This window comes from Benincasa hispida, chromosome 2 (genome assembly GCF_027475165.1).
Source record: "Benincasa hispida cultivar pf3 chromosome 2, pf3_genome.v1.1, whole genome shotgun sequence".
NCBI classification, from domain to species: domain Eukaryota; kingdom Viridiplantae; phylum Streptophyta; class Magnoliopsida; order Cucurbitales; family Cucurbitaceae; genus Benincasa; species Benincasa hispida.
The window spans coordinates 13,789,072-13,811,692 of record NC_143479.1 but is presented as its reverse complement, the minus strand read 5'-3'; the positions used below and the strand labels follow the sequence as shown (position 1 = coordinate 13,811,692).

Below are 22,621 nucleotides of genomic sequence, written 5' to 3'. Positions count from 1 at the left end.
TACATTGTTTACATACCACGAGTTTTAAGACATAAAACCCAACACCATGGTCTAAGCGCGTAAGATCATAGAGTCCCTACAGGGGATGTTCGAACAGCCGTCTGGACAGCTCAAGCACAACGCTCTGAAATACATCTTCAACTCCAAAATGGAGGAAGGCACTTTTGTTCGTGAACATGTGCTTAACATGATAGTCCATTTTAACATGGTGGAGATGAATGGGTCTAAAATTGATGAGGGCAGTCAGGTTAGCATCATCCTACATTCTTTTTCGGAGAGCTTCCTCCAATTTGTTAGCAATGCGATTCTTAACAAAGTGGAATATACTCTTACAACTCTCCTCAACGAGTTGCAGACATACCAATCTTTACTAAAAAGTAAGGAGAAGAAAAGGGGTAAGGAAAACGTTGCTTCATCTTCTAGGACGTTCCATTGAGGTTTGACCTCAGGAACGAAATCTGCACCTTTTACTTCTAACTTTGTAAAGGGGAAGAAGAAGAAGGGTGGTAAGGGGAAGGGAAAGCACCTGCTAACCCGCCACCTATCACCCCAAGGAGGTGTCCACTGTTGGTTGAAAAAGGAAAATGTTTTCACCGCAACCAGGACGGACACTAGAAGAGGAATTGTCCTCGCTGGCTGAAGGAAAGGAAGGTCGCCAAGGCTAAGGCCAAGGCAGACAAAGGTAAATATGATTTACTTGTATTAGAAACATGTTTAGTGGAGAATAATGATTCTTCCTGGATAATTGATTCGTGCGCCATTAATCATGTTTGTTCTTCTTTTCAGGGGATTAGATCCTGGCGACAACTGAGGCTGGTGAGATGAAGATGCGAGTAGGCACCGGACACATAAACGACTATAGGTGACACGACCTCAATCCTGAGTGTTTTGGAAACTCTTGCCTTTAAGGGCGGGCTTTTAATTAGTATGGGTGAGAGTGGCCAGATTGTCAACTCAACATACCTACCTTTTTGGGGACTTGTCTGATCTGGGAGCTGGGAACTCAATCCACAAGATGGAATTCACTCATTTCCCGAAGCAGGGATAAGTAGAGTGATTGCTCCCTTAAGGGCTGATTCTGGGGCTTGAACATAGTGGTCACAACTTCTCTTTGGAAGAGAAGACTTAGTCATAGTAGGGCTATGACTTATGTTCATTAGAGGGATCAGTGGTACTTAAGGAGACAGATGTAACTACAAGGGCATAACAGTTATTGGCTCAGTTGTACTTACGAGCGATCTGTGAAAGGTTGTCGCACTGCTCATTGGTTAAGATGGACACATAGTATATCTGTGGTAAGGAGAGTTCAACTGTCGGTCTTTAGTGGAGTGCCTAGCAGTTAACGGATGGTGGATCTCGTGACTAAAGAGTTTAGTCAGTTATTCATGTACCGTTGGAGCTTCGAGCTACAGGTCCATAAGATCCCCTTGGTAGCTGATAACGAGCATAAATGCACGTTATTACAACGCAAACATATAAAACAATGTAGGATTGCGACGGTAAAAATATGTAAAATTGTGTCCAAAAGCATTAAGTTGAGATCATTATGATCGCATGCACCAATTGTAGTAAAGCGGCTAATTTACGTATTTTGTGCAGGAAAATGCATTGGCGCAAGGCAGAATTGCGATCCAAAGAATTCAGTGTCCGAGTGCATTAGAAGATTGCGACTGCAAAGCTATGACAAGATGTTGATGGCGTTCGCGAAGATCTGCTCAAGAAGGTGGCAGCATAGAGATGACGCATCGAGGTGAAAGCTTAATAAATCATGACGGGACAAAAAGTTGATGGTGGTCGAATCCGAATTTATTTGACAAGATGTTAACGACACACTGTAGCAAGTACACTCAACTTTTTGGTGACCATTAATCGGCGCATCAGACAGAGAATTAATGACATCCCATCATTGCAATCATTAGAGAAAAAAAAAGCTTCTTCACCTTGATCTCTATAAATACCGAAGACCACCATCGATAAAAACGCTTAGCCATATAGAGAGTTCGTCATATAGAAGATAGTTAGCCGTTGTTCATAGTTTTCTTACACTTAGAAGGCGAAGGCTAGTGAAGAATTGAGGACACCGAGCGATCACTCCTGGGAAGCTCGAAAGACCGCTGGGAGGCGCTGGAAACGGAGAGAGGGCCGACTCTTGCGGAAGCAAGAACATTCTTTTGGGCAAAGTAGAGAAAAACACAGTGTAAAAGCCTTGAGAAGCAAGACATTGCTACCAGGCTCACTATCCCTAATTTCCATTGTCATTCTGTATTCTGATTCTATTTATAAAATGGAATTTGCATCTCTACATCTGTTCACTCTCTTTACATTACGCATGAGTAACTAAACTTCCGAATGGGTTGAGAAGCACTTAGCTAACATGACCTGAGATCTTCACTTTATGCGATCATCTTGTATTATGTATGCATCATTCGCCCTTTAGAGATGCTCGGGAGGGTGGTCTAAGGATAGAATCTAGGCTTGGAAAAGTCAAATTAGAATCTAAGCTCAGGAGAGTTAGATTAGAACCGCATAAACAAGAGATAGAAACTTAGGAATAAGTTCTGTTTGCAATTAACACATCGCATACACCCTAGAGATAGGATATGATAGTATGCAGTCACCTTGTGTATGTGTGCATCATTCATCATCACATAGACAAGAATAGAGACTTAGGAATAAGTCCTATCGACATCATCGTATAAATTGCATGCATCCTAGAAATAGGAACTAGGGCATTTGCATTGGAAGATGATTTGCTGTTGTGTGTGTGTAACATGATCACATAGCTTGAACGCAATCTTAGGAAGTGTTAGCTAAATCCCTTCTCAACCCATTCCCTGCATACTCATTGTAACTTTTACTATTATCAACTCTTTCCTCAATTCTGCCGCATAGGATTTATATTTTAAACAAACATACCAACCCACTTATTGTTTTCATTGTTACCACAAGGGAATCAGAATTTACCACCGCATACTGTCTCCATAGTCCATGTGTTTGACCCTAGGCTCACCAGGCAACCTAGTAGGATTTATACTTGGATTTTACTAGGAAAATTTGCATGTGCAACGCATACACCACCATCGCAATATACATCATTATTTCATCAGATTCACAACGCATCAAGTTTTTGGCGCCGTTTTCGAGGACTACGGTAGTACATATTGTGCTAACGGAAACCATTTGATTTTCTTTGCAGCTTTCCATCTCTATGCATTGCCTCTCCTTTGGTAAGGGAAGAACTGGGCATCATATGAGCGAAGGACAAATTCCTGAGCCCAATTACAACCCAGAGATTGAGAGAAATTTTCGAAGAAGAAGAAGAAACGGCTGCCAACAACAAAAAGAGAAAAAACCCAACATGGCAGAGCAATCAGAAGATAGAGCACCGAACGCAAATAATATCATGGCGAACCCCATCCTCTTGGCAAGCGACCGCAATAGGCCCATCCGGGACTATGCATCACCCAACCTTTATGATTTCTCACCAGGAATCAGAAGGCCAGCTCTAGACGGATCGAGGTTTGAGATGAAGCCAGTGATGCTACAGATGATTCAAACTGGCAGACAGTTTGGCAGTAGGCGTGGCGAGGATCCGCACGCCTACCTCCGGAGTTTTATTGAAATCTGCAATACTGTGTGTTGCCAAACATCTCCGCTGAGGAGGTTTGATTAACGTTGTTCCTATTTTCGCTGTGTGACCAAGCACGAAAGTGGGCTTATTCTCTCGAACCAGGGGAGATCACGTCGTGGGAACAGGTAGTCGAGAAGTCATGAAGAAGTACTTCTCCCCGAAAGAGAATGCAAGACAGAGGAAGCTGATCACTAATTTTGAATAAGATACTGACGAATCACTCAGCGACGCCTGAGCAAGGTTTAAAAGACTGGTGCGAGATTGTCCGCATAATGGCTTACCAGATTGTCTCCAAATAGAAATTTTCTACCAAGGGTTGAACCCTGCATTGCAAACGGCTGCCAATGTGGTAGTAGCTGGAGGTCTACTTGACAAAACATATAATGAGGCTAAGAACATACTTGATCGCATTTCGAAGAATCATGTAGACTGGAGAGAAAGCGATCAAAGACTAAGAATTAATGATAGTGACGTAAACAATGGGGCCATCGCATCCCTGCAAAACCAAATGAATGTGATGATGAATTTAATACAAGGAATCTCAATCAGCAGCCCAGGAATGCATAGGGGCCAGGTCAACGCAATCGATCAAACGAGCGCAAGTTGTGCTACTTGGTGAGATGCCCATCCAATGGAAGAGTGTCCAAGGAACCCACAGTATGTTTATTTCGTGAAGAATAATCCTTTTTCCAATACTTACAATCTTAGGTGGAGAAACCATCCTAACTTCGAGTGGAAAAATCAACAACAAAATTTTCAACCTTTGGTGCAAAAAGAAGGGCCACCAGGATTTTTCCCACGAACAAACGGTCAACCACAAAATCAAGCTAGTAGTTCGCAGGCACCGCAATCTTCATCTCTAGAGAGCTTACTGAAGCAGTATATTGAGAAGAATGAAACAGTACTCCAGAATCAAGCAACGTATATCCGCAATCTTGAAATTCAGATAGGTCAGATTGCGGGTGAGCTCAAAAGTAGACCGCAAAGGGCATTGTCGAGTTCTATTGAACTCCTGCGCAACCCAGGGAGTACGGGAAAGGAGAAATGTCAAGTTGGGACGTTGCGAGGCGGAAGGATAGTTGCGGAGGAGAAAGGGCCGAGTAGGACTGCTTTAGTTGCGATGGAACCACAGATCCCATTGACTCAAGAGGAACCAGAAGAACAGGAGATGAAGGAACTGAATATTGCGTACACTTCTAAGCCGATAGAGTACGGAACTGTGAAAATACAACTGCACCATTCCCCCAGAGACTTAAGAAGAAGCAAAACGGTGAAGTGCAGTATCAATGCTTCATGGACATGCTGAAACAGCTGTATATCAACATCCCTTTCATAGAAGCGATTGAACAAATGCCAAAGTATGCGAAGTTTCTAAAGGATATGGTGATGAAGAAAATGAGCACAGCAAATTTCGCAACAGTGGCATTAATTCAAAGTTCAAAAACCATTATTCCACTGAAAATGCGTGACCCCGAAAGTTTCACAATTCCCTGCTCAATTGGAGGGATATATATTGGTCAAGCACTTTGCGATCTCGGGGCTAGTATCAACTTAATGCCCCTTTCAATTTTTAAGCAACTGAATGTGAGGCAGCTGGCACCCACGACAGTGACTCTACAACTAGCTGACAAGTCCCTTGTGCATTCAGAAGGGAAGGTGAAAGATGTCCTGGTCTCGATTGACAAGTTTATCTTACTGGTAGACTTCATCATCCTCAATTATGAAGCAGACAAGGATGTACCCATTATTCTGGGACGACCATTTTTATCCACTGGTCGCGCTCAGATTGATGTGAACAAGGGAGAGATCACACTGAACGTGAACGAAAAGAAGATCAGGTTTGATATTATCAGAACCATGAAGTATCTGGAAGAAGAATACCTCATAGAATCCGACAATGAAAAGAGGATGCGACCGCATCCATAGTAATCTGCAATGCGATCGTGGAAACATCAACCAAAGAAGAAAAGCTGACGTTGAATGAATAAAGAAAAACACAAAAACCATCCTTGGAACAACCACCGACAGTAGAGTTGAAAACTTTGCCAAATCACCTGAACTATGCTTTTTTGGGGCAAAATGAAACGCTCCCAGTAATAATTTCCTCTGCACTTCAAGAAGATCAAGAGAATACACTGCTGAGCATCCTGAAAAAGTACATAAGAGCAATAGGTTGGACGCTAGCACACATTAGAGGAATCAGCCTCGCATATTGCATGCACAGGATACGTCTCAAGAACAATAAAAAAGGATCGATCGAACATCAATGCAAACTAAACCCTGCGATGAAGAAGGTCGTCAAAAAGAAGATAATCAAATGGTTGGACACAGGGATTATCTATCCAATCGCCGATAGCACGTGGATCAGCCCCGTGCAATGTGTGACAAAGAAAGGAGGGATGACGGTAGTCCCAAATGCAAATAATAAACTGATACCGATGAGAACCGTCACTGGCTAGCGGATCTGCATGGACTACCGCAAACTAAATGCGGCGACAAAGAAGGATTATTTCCCCTTGCCTTTCATTGACCAGATGCTAGACCGCCTAGCAGGAAATTATTACTTTTTCTTTTTGGATGGATATAAAGGCTACAACCAAATCATGATTGCTCCTGAAGATCAAGAGAAAACCACATTCACCTGCCCCTATGGAACATTTGCGTTGCGACACATGCCGTTCGGCTTATGCAATGCGTCGAGCACTTTCCAGAGGTGTATGATGGCCATCTTTTCTAAGTATCTTAAAGATTCAGTAGAAATTTTCATGCATGACTTCTCGGTGTATGGGGAAACATACGAAGTCTGTCTCAATAATCTAGAGAAGATACTGAAGAGATGTAAAGAAACGAACCTTGTGCTAAACTTGGAGAAGTGCCACTTCATGGTGAATGAAGGTATTGTGCTCGGGCACAAAGTCTCCAAGGATGGGCTGGAGGTGGATAAGGCAAAGATTGAGGCGATTGAAAAGCTCCCACCTCCAACAAATGTGAAAGCTATCAGGAGCTTCTTGGGGCATACAGGCTTTTATCGACATTTTGTAAAGGACTTTTTGAAGATTGCGCGACCATTGAGTACGTTGCTAGAGGCAGAAAGAACGTTTGACTTTGATGAACAATGCCTCGACGCATTCAAGATACTGAAGAACGCATTAATAACCGCACCTGTGTTAGTCGCACTATTTCGGCTGAGACAACCTCTCCTGTTCCAACCTTGAGGGTGATCTCACCTTCTTCAAGCTTTTTCCAGGAACTAGTTTCCTGAAAAAAGAAGCAAATATGATTAGTGGCTCCTGAATCCAATATCCAAGTTGAGGTATCATACTCCACTAAACATGTTTCAGCAACTAGTAAATCATATTTACCTTATGCTTCTATCGAGGCAGGGGCCTGAGGACATTCCTCAGTTAAGACAAATCTCAAGTCATCTATTAATAGTGTTGAATTCAGATTTGTTTTCCATGTTGAGTAGTTGTCCCCGTTTAGTTTTTCAGAAGCTAATAGTTGAACTAAAGAGCTAGTCATGCTGAAAAGAAAAACATATCCTTTTTAGTAAAAAAAACATTAATCTTTAAAATCCAATCAAGTTTAGCAAAAAAATAATGTACCTATCATTATTATATTTGCAACGATATTTCAACGATTTAGAATAACCTTCATCGAGGGGTGATCGACTATTCCTCCGTTGAACCAAGACTTTCTTGACTAGATACTATCACCAGAATAACTCTTATTCCTATAGTAATTTATTTATCGTTACTTTGGTCAAGAATTTACTAACACTTAGTAATTCTCGTAAGTGTGACCCTCCATTTTCAGACCTCAAAGATCAAAATCATTATGCTCTCGAAGTTGGAAAGACAAGAATGAAAACGGACCTAAGAGACCCTATCAATTTCTAGAGTTCACAGAGTTCCCAATCCTATAATACAGCCCTCCGATTGGTAAGGTCGCTCCAGGGCAGACATGCAGGCGCATTATAGGAATCTCACAGTGCGACCTAATGGAAGAGACTGTAGGATGTGTTGACACACTTCCTTCTCCCATTTACTATGAACAACTTCCCCTATTCACCTTGATATTGACTCATGCAAAAACTCTCCGAATGGAGTCCATTCCCAGGGCGGCCCAAAGCCAAGCATGAATCTCACGGTGTGAATTCTTAGGGATGCTAGAGCTAAAAGTACATTACTTCTCTCCAGTTGAAGTGTTCTAGATGGTTAGGGTATAAAATACTTAGCGATACATTTCAGCTAACTTAAACATATCCTAAGTCTAGGTGATTTATCCGAGTATAACTTTTATACTGTATTTTTAACCTACGATGTCTAGGTGATAAACAAATTTTATTACCTCACACCGCTCACGCATGCTCATAAAACCGGTTTAACCTAACTCAAACGTTGGCTCGATCTCCAGGTAGTAGGTGTTCTGTGAATCATCAACTTAAAAACCTTCAACCTTAGTCATCTTATCTGACTTTTTGCCAAGATCTTGTCGGGTGAGTTTTCTTGTAACTTCGGCTTTACAAGATATCGACCTATTTTATATGAAAAATGGGATTTCTTGATGGTTAAGCCTAAGTGAGCATGTATCTTATCTTTATTATAGATTTTAGAAGTCTAGGTTATTTTATAACAATTATAAAATAAATTATAACAATTATAACCCTAGAGCATTCATCTATAACATGTTTCTTTTAAACAAACATGCTTTAATATAACACTTATATTAAAACTAAGCATGCATAGTATATATTTTATAACACTTATAACATATAACAAATGCATGTCACATGCTTTTCGTATGGTGGGGTTTTAAAACTATATGGCATACTATATGCACACATAATCAAACAACATTATACATCACATGCATAATAGGTAAATAACACTAAAGTGGACTGATTTTGGCATTAAAAAAAATGAATAACTAATTTATTACATAAATCAGCAACCAGCTTCCCGGAACCGGCTTCAAACACTTTGAACCATCTGGAACCGCTCAGAAACCACTCGAACTGGCCCAAAAACACCAAAAACCAAGTTGAACCGGTCAAACCGGCTCAACCAAGTCAAACGGACTAGTCCAAACCATCTGAACCGACTGGTCAACGCGCGCTGACACAGTCAACGAAAGCATGGGGTGGGTCGGGTCGATGAAAAGTGCATGGGAACATAGGTCAAGGAAGCGGAGTGGGTGCGCGGGTGCGCGAGTTGCGCGAAGCAGAGCGGGCGGGCGCGCTACTTCGAACCGGGTCTACTCTGAACCGGGTCACAGAGGCGGGGCGAGGGTTGACAGATGATGCGCACGGGGCTACTCCAAACCAGGTCGCATCTCGGGCTGGCGGGAGGGTTGTCAAGTCTGGTGGCCAAAACGGGTCTAGAAGCAAATTTCTTTAATTTTTGAAGTTTTCCTCTCTCCTGGAATTGAGTAATTACAACCTAATTTCAACTCTAATGACTCTAACAAATTTACAGACCCTTTTTCACACATTAATGCTCATAAACATGTGAGCAATTACAAATTTCCACAAGAAATTTAAAGAAAAACAATGCCAAAATCGTAAAAAAATCACTTTAGTCCACATTTCATTCAACACTTGAAAGAAGGGGAAAAAATACCCACCAAAAGCAATTGAGCGTAATTAAAGCATGCTCTGATACCACATGATGGAACACGAGACATACACAGTAGAATAAGGATCTAATTGCACTCTAATTGCTTTTAATTAAAAGGAAATTAGCATGCAAAAGTATAAAATACAGTGAACTAAAAGGGATAGAATACTACCTTTGTAGCTCCCAAAAAACGCATTTTCTTGTTGAATCTCGACCCGAACTCTTCTAGACCACCACTAGAGTTTACCCGCTATTCTTTAGATTCAGAACCGAGTTATGGGACCCGGTGAATGAAGGAATGAAAAGAGAATAAAGGGAGGTTCAAGGTTAATGTGAGAAAAAATGGAATTTTTTGTGAGAATTTGAAAACCAAAAATTATAGAAAAATAAGCTTGCTCAAAGAGAAAAGAAGAAGTTTATTTCAAAAGAAAACTTCTTTTTTATAAAATTATTACATGTATCTAATGCATGTAAAAACTCACCAAAGATCAACACCTCACAAAGCACTAAACCAAAGTGGGCTATGTGTCATTCTATAATGTTTACACATAGTCCACTTAAGTTAGTGGGATTATCCAACAAAAATGTTGGATAATTCCACTAACTCTTAGTCAAAGGCAAAAAGGTCTTTTTTCAATTTGGTCAAAGTTAAACTTTGACTTTCCCTAGTGAAAAAGTCAACCCTTTGACTTTTTACAGTTTTGACCCTCTTGACTAATTTTGACCTCCCGAACATGAATCTATTCATATTTTCAAAATTCAAATCACATTTAAATATAGAGCGCCATAAACAAAATCGATAACGATATCGCATATACTTGTCGATTTTAATCCCTTTTTCTAATTTGAATAATTCGAATTAATCCAACATACTGTTCTAAGTTAAATCCATATGAGCTAGCAGGGGGACCTAATGGACCTACAGATCATAGGCTCCAACAATCCGAGATTAACCGGTAAAACTCTTTAACCTAATTAATCAATATTTGTTAACTAACGGGTCATTCCACTAAAGTCCCGTAGTTGCACTCCCCTCACTGTAGATATGTTTCTATCCATCTGATATAACCATAACCAGTAAGTCAATCTTTCACAGGTTGTTCATGGTTTGGCTGGGTCAAAATACCATTTTACCCCCCTGAACACTTCTTGTTCCTTCAGTCCCACTGAACCTCTAAAGAACAATTGATTTGTGGTCCAACCAACAAATCTAGTCCCTCTCAGCCTAGTGAGAGGGTGGGGCCCTTTGTTCTTATTCCGAAGTCAGCACTTAAGAGATATCTACTACCCTTAGAGACGGGTAGGAGTGAAGTCCATCTTGCACCCTATGTCCTCAACTATTTACCTGGTCTTACCCCTGAAATAGGAGGCTTATTGAGCCAGCACTGTTGAGCTACTCTCACCCATGCAGATCTAAGGATAATCACGAATAAATAGGAGTTCATAGTTAGCTCAGTTGAAGTCTCCATTGAATAGCCTCGGGACCTTAGTTTATTGGATTCAAGATTACAATTTCAATAACAATTTTATCGAAAAACAAAACAGAATATGTTTATCAATTTACAAACTACGAGTTTTAGGACATAAAATCCAACAGAGAGGCATGCCACTTACCGCTTGAGTTGAAGCATAAAGTAATGTGGGCAGTGAAAAAGCTCAATTTTGATTTAAAGGCTGCAGGGGAGGCAAGGAAACTTCAGTTGGTCGAGCTTGATGAATGGAGAACTCAAGCATATGAGAATGCAAAAATTTACAAGGACCATGCAAAACGTTGGCATGACAAACTACTATGCGAAAAGAATCTCCAAGTTGGACAGAAGGTCTTGTTATACAATTCGCGGCTATGACTTTTTCCCGGTAAATTAAAGTCACGCTGGTCCGGACCCTTTATAATCAAAGAAGTATTCCCGCATGGTGTGGTCAAACTGACTAATGAAGAAGGGACCCGCACATTCAAGGTTAACAGGCAAAGAGTCAAGATGTATCACAGAAGTGACTTTCATCGGGAAAATACCTCTGTGGACCTGAGGAATCCTAAATGAAGAAAAATTTAATGGTCCCTACGTTGTTATGCGACAGAAACTCATCAGGGACGCAATTCTTTTGGAGTATCCTTTCCCTATCTTTGATCATGAACTTAAATCTATCCTTTTATATCCGTTATCATTTCTATATCCTATTTACTCCTTATTTTTATTAAAAAAAAATTGCTAACTCTGTCTTTTATATTGTTGACCCTCTTGATATTTTTTTGCAACGATCGTGGTAAACAATTGTGAGGGAGCTACATGATAACTGAAAAAAGCGACTAGTTCGGTCAGCCATTGCAATCGAAGAAATCGGTTCGCCGCAAAGAAGGATGCGATCATAAATGATGCGAGCGACAGAGCAAATTTGGGAGTTGTATCTTTCCTTGACTTTGTTTATTCCAAATTTTGCACTTTCGTATCTCGTCTTTAACTTTGATAGTTTTATCATCGCATCCTCTTTAGTCGGTGTAGTCATTAAATATTGATTACTTTAGCAAGTCACTGCATCTTTTTTCGTACCAATTATGATTTCAATGATGAAGCGCATGCCTCTATCTCTCATCGCATGTACTAGAATCAACTTAATTTTTGGACCATCAATTCATGAAACATTTCTAGAAGTTAGTGGACCACCAGGTTTCTTTCAAACTGAGTTTACGAAACTTCTTAAGAGCAACGCATGAATTCTTTCAGTCTTTCAGCAATGAGGACATTGTTGCGTTTAAATTTGGGGGTGTGGTATTTATTTTCAACCTTGCTACTTTTAGACATCAAAAAAAAATCATAACGTTGCGATCGAATCCTACTCGTAGTTAGATGTCCGCATGACACCCGTGGGGGCAAGCCAAAATGAAGGTAGGAATCGTGATCAATGCAAAAATAAAATGATTGCAACTCTGCTGCCAAATGGGCATGATTTTAGATTGAGAAAAAGTGTCTTGCTTGTAGTTGGATGCTCGTATGACACCCACAGGGGCAAGCCAAAATGAAGGCTAGATACTTGGATCAGTGCAAGGTCATAAAAAGAACATTTAAACTACGCAAGGATAAAAATCATTTGAAAACACCCCAGTTGAAAAAAGTTTTTTTGAAATAAATCATATGATGCTCTAGAAACAAGTAAAGTTTTTTTTTTTTTAAGGTTAAACTTGCGGTCCCTAAATTTTAGAAATACTTTAAGAAGAGACCTGAATAGAAATTAAGAAGATTTTGGTTCATAAGTTTTGAATAAGGCACCTCGAGAAATCTAGGTAAGGAAATGGCGGCTAACTCTCAAGGGAAAATCTCTAGTTTATGCTTGAGGACAATTGTTTTAAATTTGGGGGTGTGATAACGGGTAGAAATGCACGTTATTACAATGCAAAGATATAAAACAATGTAGGATTGCGACGGTAAAAGTATGTAAAATCGTATCCAAAAGCATTAAGTTGAGAACATTGTGATCGCATGTGCCAATTGCATTAAAACAGCTAATTTACATATTTTGTGTAAGAAAATGCATTGGCGCAAAGCAAAATTGCGATCCAAAGAATCCAGCATCTGAGCGCATTAGAAGATTGTGACCACAAAGCTATGCGATCGTTTGCATTTGCGAAGATATGTTCAAGAAGGTGGCCGCATAGAGACGACGCATCAAGGTGAAAGCTTAATAAATCATGATGGGATAGAAAGTTGATGACGGTCGAATTCGAATTTAGTTGACAAGCCGTTAACGACACACTGTAGCAATTACACTCAACTTTTCGGTGACCATTAATCGGCACATTAGACAAAGAATTAGTGACATCCCATCATTGCAATCATTAGAGGAAAAAAAATCTTCTTCACCTTGATCTCTATAAATACCGAAGGCCACCATCGATAAACAAGCTTAGCCATATAGAGAGTTCGTCATATAGAAGATAGTTAGTCGTTGTTCATAGTTTTTTTACACTTAGAAGGTGGAGGCGAGTGAAGAATTGAGGACGCCGAGAGATCACTCCTGGGAAGCTCAGAAGACTGCTGAGAGGCACTGCAAACGGAGAGAGGGCTGACTCTTGCGGAAGCAAGAACATTCTTTTAGGCAAAGTAGAGAAAAACACAGTTTAAAAGCCTTGGGAAGCAAGACATTGCTACCAGGCTTACTATCCCTACTTTCTATTGTCCTTCTGTATTCTAATTCTATTTATAAAATGGAATTTGTATCTCTACATCTGTTCACTCTTTTTACATTACGCATGAGTAACTAAACTTCCGAATGGGTTGAGAAGCATTTAACTAACATGACCTGAGATCTTCACTTCATGCGATCATCTTGTATTATGTATGCGTCATTCGCCCTTTAGAGATGCTCGGGAGGGTGATCAAAGGATAGAATCTAGGCTTGAGAAAGTCAGATTAGAATCTAGGCTCAGGAGAGTCAGATTAGAACCGCATAAGCAAGAGATAGAAACTTAGGAATAAGTTCTGTTTGCTATTAACACATCGCATACACCCTAGAGATAGGATATGATAGTATGCGGTCACCTTGTGTATGTGTGCATCATTCATCATCACATAGACAAGAATAGAGACTTAGGAATAAGTCCTATTGACATCATCGTATACATCGCATGCGTCCTAAAAATAGGAACTAGGGCATTTGCATTGGAAGATGATTTGTTATTGTGTGTGTAGGATGATCGCATAGCTTGAACCAATCTTAGGAAGTGTTAGCTAAATCCCTTCTCAACCCGTTCCCTGCATACTCATTGTAACTTTCGCTGTTATCATCTTTCCTCAATTTCGCCGCTTAGGATTTATATTTTAAAGAAACATATCAACCAACTTATTGTTTTGATTGTTACCGCAAGGGAATCAGAATTTACCGTCGCATACTATCTCCATAGTCCCTGTGTTCGATCCTGGGCTTATCAGGCAACCTAGTAGGATTTATACTTGGATTTTACTAGGAAAACTTGCATGTGAAACACATACACCACCATCGTATACATCATTATTTCATCATATTCACAACGCATCAGTAGCTCAATAGATTCAGTTGAGGATCAGTTCTTGGTGTTGATTTGAGATGTTCAAATTGACAAGAGGTATTTTGATATATATGATATAGTCGATATGATGTATGAGATACATCTAGCAGAGGATTTATGTAAATGAGATTTAGATTAAGTACCATGGAATAGAAAAAGAACTATAGTTTATATGTTTCTTGAGATGAAATATTAAAACTATAGGTTATAAATATAGTATGATAAGTTGTTTGTCATTTATATTTATAATAATATTAATTATTGGATAATTAATTCTTTTTCTTTAATAACCAAGTGAGTGGGTAGTTATTGAATTCATGGTAACCGTGAGTTTAAAAGAAAAGTGATTTTCCTATTTTGAAGAAGATTTACAAAACGTTTTTCATAAAAACTTTGAGATTTCTCTCTCGGCGAAAAAGGGATCTCTCGGTAGTCGTCAAGTAAATACGGATTTACTAAACGACGGCTGGGCGAGCTAAACGATCGTACAGTATTTTCTAAACGATCGCATAGTTTTACTAGACGATCGCTTGCCCTAAGTAAACGGTCGTGTAGAGTCTATAGGCGACAGATCGAGCTAAACGATCGCATAGCTTTTGCTAGACGATCACTTAGCTTTATCTAAACAATTGGGCATCGACCTATACGATAGGTCTCCGCCATCTCCCACTTTCTCAGTCGAGTACACTATCAGTGTTTCTTCCTCCGTTTGACTCATTCCAAGTCCGAACAGAGCCCACCTTCTGGATTCTCACACCGAGAATACCAAGGTAGCCTTGTTGGTGGTGTTAGACTCAACTCGACACCGTCGAGGTTTTCTAAAGGTCATTCGTGTTGTTGCTGAGGAGTTCGTGACCAAGGCGATCGCTGAGGACGAGCGCGAAGTGTTCGTGCTGCTGTGTTACGGTCGTGTAGATCGAGCATTCGAGGTTGCTGTTGTTCGAGCGGGAGTGCGCAACAGAGCGTGGAGACGCTTCTTCGATTGTTCGTACAGTTTACTCTTTGTGCATTTGTATTTTTCATGTTGTAATTTCTGTATGATTTGTATAACCGCTTGTTTGAAGTCGGCTGTAAATGTTATGTTCATTCATGATTGTGATTTGGAATAATCTTGTTTCGCTGCTCATGGAAATCTCGAATCCAATTTCCTTCACACTAAGGGCAAGATGATCTGACCCTCTCTAGGAGAGATGACTCGACCCTCTCTAAGGGCAAGATGATCCGATTTTCTCTTAGAGTAGGAATATTCTTTAGAGGAAGATGATCGAGCCCTCTTTAAGGTCAAGATGATCCGGACTTCTTTAAGATCAAGATGATCTAGCTCAGATGAATCAGTCTTCCCTAAGATCAACAAAGGTGATGGCTCAAGTCAAGGACTCAAGCCAAATCTGATAAAATCCTCAGGTTGCGCATTAAGATCATGGAACGCTGAGATCAAAGCCGGTAGAGCATTGAGCGTAAAACCGATCAAAAAATCAAGTCAAGGACTCAAGACAAATTCGACGGAATCCTCAAATCGTGCACTAAGATCAAAGCCAATGGAACAATGAGATTGAAGCTAGTAGAGCACTAAGCTTGAAACTGACAGAACACTCAAGTCAAAGACTCTAACCAAATCCAACAGAATCCTCCGATCGTGCACTAAGATCGAAACCAACAGAACGCTGAGATCAAAGTTGGTAGAGTAATGAGCTTGAAACCGATGGAACAGTCAAGTCAAGGACTCAAGCCAAATTTGATGGAATCTTTAGGTTGTGGACTAAGATCGAAGCCAATGGAGCACTGAGATCAAAGCCGATAGAGAACTAAGCTTGAAACTGATGGAACGCTCAAGTCAAGAACTCAAGCCAAATCTTGCGGAATCCTCAGGTCGCGCACTAAGATCAAAGTCAACGGAATGATGAGATCAAAATCGGTAGAGTACTGAGTATGAAACCGACAGAACGCTCAAGTCAAGAACTCAAGCCAAATTCGACGGAATCCTCAAGTCACGCACTAAGATTGAAGCCAATGGAATGATGAGATCAAAGTCTGTAGAGTACTAAGCTTGAAATCGACTAAATGCCCAAGTCAAAGACTTAAGCCAAAACAGACAGAATCCTCAGGTCGCGCACTAAAATTGATGCCAACAGAACACTGAGGTCAAGGTCAATGGAATGTTGAAATTAAAGTTAGCAGAGCACTGAGATCAAAGTCGACAGAATACTGAGAATGGAGCCAAAGGGACACTAAAGTTCAAACCCTAAACCATCTCCCAATTCATTTGTCAGCTGAAAACTTTACAAAATATGTAGAGATTGAAAAAGCAAAGAAAAGTTACTTCCTTGAATGCAAGTTGCTCTAATTACTAGAAAAATATATATATAATAATAATAATAATAATAATAATAAAGGGGACAAGTTAATAAAAAAAAATTTGTAATTCCAAATTACAAGGAAAAAAAAGGGAAATTTGAAAATATATATATATATATATATAAGGAAAAAAGGAAAATAAAGATGAAATTTAAAAAAAAAAAAAAAGGAAAGAAAAAATTAAAAAGAAGAAAAAGAAGGAAAAAAAACGTGAGAAGGAAAAGAAAAAAACACACAAAAAAAAAAAACACGAAAAAGGGAAAAGAGTAAAGAAATTTTAAACTTAGCCACTGGCTGCTGCACAGTATTCTGGAGATCTTTAATGGGACTGTCGAGGCAACTTTACGGTGACCGGAAGTCCCTACAAGTTTCAAATCTTGACAATACTAAAGAAACCAATTGCAATTCATGGCTGGGAAAGAAAAACATCATTTTGATTTGGGATCGTTTGGAGGATAATGAAAGAGGTAGGAAAGGAAGAAGATTTTTGTGCTCTTGGATTATGATGGAGCCATTTTTCCAATTATTGATGATCCTGATCGAGAGATAGAAGAAGCTATGAGAGAAGTGGCAAAATGCTTTCCAACAGCAATAATAGGTGAAAGAAGCCGAGATAAAGTAAAAGAGTTCGTGAAATTGAATAATGCGCATTACGTTGGGAGCCATGGAATGGACATTATTATTGCTCCAACTTCCGACAATGAGGTAGACGAGGCTTCTTTTCAACCAGCTAAGTTTTTGCCTGCAATTCAACAAATTAGGCAAGTATTAGAAGAAGAAACTAGGAAAAAAAATTGAAGGTGCAATGGTGGAGGATAATAAATTTTGTGTTTCTGTGCACTTTCGACATGTCCACAAGAGGGATTTGGAAAGAAAAAAAAAGCTAGCTACGGTTTTGATTTCCTATTTATAAGATAGGTCAAGTTTTAATTGGTTTAGGTTTAATGAAATCTTTTCAAATTAGAAAATTTTAGTATTTAAATTCCACTATCTTATCTTTTCTATTTCAAAATTGAAAAGATTTAGGGAAGAGCTATCCAAATCTATCTAGACTTCATTAATATTTAGGTGTATATCAAATTTTATCCCAAAATTAAGTCTATGTTGTCCATATTTCTTACAATAATTTGCATCTTTCTCAAGTACAATAGTTCAATTCTTAGTCAAATTCCATAAACAAAAACAATTTTTTGAAATCTATTTTTTTAGTTCTCAAAATTTGACTTAGTTTTTTAAACCATTAGTGAAAAGTAGATAAATGAAGAAAATGAGAGGTGGAAGTAGTGTCAATAAGTTTAATTTTCAAAAACAAAAACAAAAAATAAAATGGTTACCAAACAAGGCCTTAAATTTTGGTTTTTTTTAATCTATGTGGAATAAAAAAAATAAATTTATCCCAAATTAAAATTTGGCCATATTCTTCTTTTTCTCCAAATTCAAATCATTCATGTTAAATTGTGGATAAAACCTCACATTAAAATTTGGTCATATTCCAAATTTTATGTCAAATTCAAATTATTTCTCAATTTAAATCAAACAAATCAAATTGAGGATGAAATCTCAAAATTATCTCCAACCAAAATTTGATCATATGTCAAATTTTTAATCCAAATTTAAATAATTCATTTTTACCTTCAAGCCAATTTAAATTGAGGGTAAAATCTCTAAATCTATCTGAAATTAAAATTTGGAATATAAAATTCGGCGTATTCCAAATTTCATCTCAATTTCAAGTCATCAAGCTTCGTCTTTTGCCAAATTAAAATTGAGGTAAAATGCCAATTTTATCTCAAATTAAAGTTTGGCTATAATCCAAATTTTACCCAAAATTCAAATCAAACTTATGTACCCAACTCATTGTTTGATTAATTTGATACATCAAGTGGAGTCAAACTCAAGAACATATAACTTGTATTTTGATTCCAATTTTATCTTTTTCGAGATTCATCCACCCATATACGTGTATAAATCTCGAAAATGGGCATTTGTTGAATGAAAAATTTCGGACCAATCACAAATTGTCATGTCATTTTCTAAATTAATGACAAAATTGCAAATCATCAAATTTGGGACCAATTAAAAGTCGACATGTGTTCCAAATTAAAATTGAAGACGCTAATTGGTGAATCCCGATGATGTCATGTATATTCATCATGATCGTTGGATTGAATCAAATAATTTGATCCAATTTGATATTATTTTTTGGGCTAAACTCTATTTGAGCTAAAAAGTATACTTAATTTGATCCAAATGTCAAACAAAACTCAAATCTAATTAGTTGGACCCAGGGGCCAGGTCTATGGACCAACCAAGCCAAAGCCCACAAAGCCCACCTGAAAACTCTATAAATAGAGGATTTCTTTTTATTTGTAAGAGTAGAAACTTTAGACTTCAAAGAACCTAGAGAGAATTCTCTACAATCAAATAACTCCCAAAGCTGACCACATTTGAAACTGAAGTCCTTTGGAGATACAAACATTCTTCTAAGACTCCAACTTCAAGAACATCTACATGCTCTACTTTCTCAAATCAAGCGTACGCATTCAACCGAGAGAGAATCAAAGGATCAAGTATTAGAGATCGAACCACATCCGTATTAAATCGACATCAACACAAACACAGGTTCAACTCCACAAAACAAGTTTTTTCGGAAACCTCGTATGAACAAGCATATATCCCAATAGTGATAAAGTGTTTTTGACAGGTGAGAGGTGTTCTGAGATTGGTAGAAAATGAAAATTAAGGCCATATTTCATTAGGCCATTCAAGATTTTAAAGCAGATCGGTCCATGGCATATCGTTTAGCCTTGCCACCTTCTCTTTCTGTCATTCATAATATTTTCCATGTCTCTATGCTGAGGAAATACATAGCATAATCATCTCATATGGTAGATTACGAGCCTTTGCAATGAGTGAGAATTTGAGTTATTGGGTGAAACCTAAGCAAATTCTTGCTAGAAAGGTGAAAACCTTGCGCAACCGAGAGATAACACTAGTGAAAATTCTTTGGCACAATTATCAATTCGAGGAGGCAACATCGAAACGAGAAGAAGAGATGAGATCAAAGTATTCAGAGCATGTTCAGAATTAGAACTTTCGAGTAGGGGTGTGTAGAAATCATCCAAAACGGACAAACCAAACTGACCCGAATCGAACCAACTAGTTTGATCCAGGTTTTTTTAAAAAAAAAACGAAACCGATAGTGTTGGGATTGGTGTCCCAATTCTCCCGGAGTCTCGTAGTTTGTAAACACTGTACATATTGTTTTGAATAAAATAAGAGTTATTTTATTTTGCATTTACTCATATCCAATAAACAAAGCTCCATGGTTATTGTATGTAAACTTAAGCATGTATATGAGATATACAAGTAGATCATGACTTAAGCGATAATCTAAATAGGTCTATAGTATAAGGATTAAGGAGGGATACCTGATCTTGGTGACACTACGGATACGGCCCGCTTTGTAGAGGTTTCCAAGTGTTGTGAACTATTACAGATGGTAGATTCTGACAATTTATGTGGAGACATGCGAGAGGGGGTGTTCTATATAAAGAGTTTGTATAAGACCAGACCACGAGATGATTCGTCTTTATATATAACGTCGTTGATACTGGAGACTTACATCTCACCTAAACGACCATAGGTGACATGACCTTAATCTTAAGTGTTTTGGGAACTTCTGTCTTTAAGGGCGGTCCTTTGATTAGTATGGGTGAAAGTGGCCAAATTGCCAATTCAACATGCCTACCTTTTTGGGGACTTGTCTGATTTAGGAGTTGGGAACTCAATTACACAAGATGGAATTCACTCTTTCCTCGAAGCAGAGGTAAGTAGATAGATTGCTCCCTTAAGGGCTGATTTTGGGGTTTGAACATAGTGGCCACAGCTTCTCTTTGAAAGAGAGGACTCAGTCATAGTAGGACTATGACTTATGTTCATTAGAGGAATCAGTGGTACTTAAAGAGTTAGATGTAACTACAGGGACATAACGGTTATTGATCCAACTGTACTTACGAGCGATCTGTGAAGGGTTAACGCACTGTTGATTGGTTCATATGGACACATAATATATCTTTAGTAAGGAGAGTTCAGCCTTCGGTCTTTAGTGGAGTGTCTGGCAGTAAACAGATGGTGGATCCCGTGACTAAAGAGTTTAGTCAGTTATTCACGTACCGTTGGAGCTTCGAGCTATAGGTCCATAAGGTCCCCTTGGTAGCTCAATGGATTCAAGTTGAGAATCAATTCTTAGTGTTGATTTGAAATGTTCAAATTGAAAAAAGGTAATTTGATTTTATATGGTATGATCAGTGTGGTGTATGAGATACATCAAGTGAATAGTTAATGTAAATGAGATTTACATTAAGTACCGTGAAATAGATAAAGAGCTACAGTTTATATGTTTCATGAGATGAAATATTAAAACTATAGGTTATAAATGTAGTATGGTAAGTTGGTTATCATATATATTTATAATAATATTAATTATTGGATAATTATATCTTTTTCTCTAATAACCAATTGAGTGGGAGGTTATTGCAAGTTTTATGGTAATTGTGAGATAAAAAAATGTTTTCCTAAATTTAGTAGTTATTGAAAGAGTTTCCATTCTCGAAATCACTCACGGTTTGCTATCAAGTGAATAGGATTCCCTAAACGATAGCTGAAGGGAGACTAAACGATCGTGGAGTGATACTACACGATAGTTCACTCAGCTGGCCATTAGCTAAATGATCGTGGAGCTTTTGATAAACGATCGAGGAGCATTTGTTAAACAATTGGGCATCGTCTATACGATACACTTTTGTCATATCCCACTTACTCAATCGTTTACACGATTATTATTTCTCCGGTCTCTTCCTCTAACCAAGTCCACACGGAGCTCACACTTTTAGATTCTCACACCGTGGATACCGAGGTAGCCATTGTGGTGGTGTCATACTCAACTTGACTGAAGTTGAGGTGTTGGAGGCCGTTCGTTGTGTTCGCGGTGTTCATGTGGTGGTCACTTTAACCAGGCTGTATTGCGATCGCTGTGTTTGAGCGTTCATAAGTTGCAGTCTTGGAGTTTGCACAAGCGTTCATGATTGAGGGTGTTTAAAGATGGTTATTGTATGTAAACAGAAGCATGTTTATGAGATATAAAAGTAGATCATGCCTTAAGTGGTAACCTAAAAAGGTCTGTAGTATAAGGATTAAGGAGGGATACCCGATCATGGTGACAGTACGGATACGACTCGCTTGGTAGAGGTTTATAAGTGTTGTGAACTACTACAGATGTTGATCCTGACCATTCATGTAGAGACATGCGAGCGGGGGTGTCTTATACAAAGAGGTTGTATAAGACCGGACCATGAGATAATTGTCTCTTTATATAACATTGTTGATACTTGAGACTTACATCTCACCTAAACGACCATAGGTGACATGACCTTAATCCTGAGTATTTTGGGCACTTCTACCTTTGAGGGCGATCCTTTGATTAGTATGGGTAAGAGTGGCCAGATTGCCAACTCAACAAGCCTACCTTTTTTAGGATTTTTCTGATTTGGGAGTTGGGAACTCAGTTACACAAGATGGAACTCACTCCTTCCCCGAAGCAGGGGTAAGTAGATAAATTGCTCCCTTAAGGGCTAATTCTGGGTCTTGAACATAGTGGCCGCATCTTCTCGTTGGAAGAGAGGACTCAGTCATAGTAGGACTAGAACTTATGTTTATTAAAGTTAGATGTAACTATAGGGGCAAAACGGTATATTGGCCCAGCTGTACTTACAAGCGATCTGTGAAGGGTTATCGCACTGTTGATTGGTTGATATAGACACAAAATATATCTGTAGTAAGGAGAGTGCAGCTGTCGGTCTTAGTGGAGTGCCCAACAGTTAATGAATGGTGGATATTGTGACTAAAGAGTTTAGTTAATTATTCACGTACCGTTGGAGCTTCAAGCTGTTGGGATTGATGCCCTAAAGTCTTGTG

The 22,621-nt window shown here is 38.8% G+C and overlaps 1 pseudogene; it reads left to right on the top strand.

Annotated features, from left to right (window-relative positions):
- The first annotated feature begins 15,977 nt into the window (after positions 1 to 15,977).
- On the top strand, positions 15,978 to 17,558 carry LOC150037658 (trehalose-phosphate phosphatase B-like; annotated as a pseudogene).
- Positions 17,559 to 22,621: the final 5,063 nt, after the last annotated feature.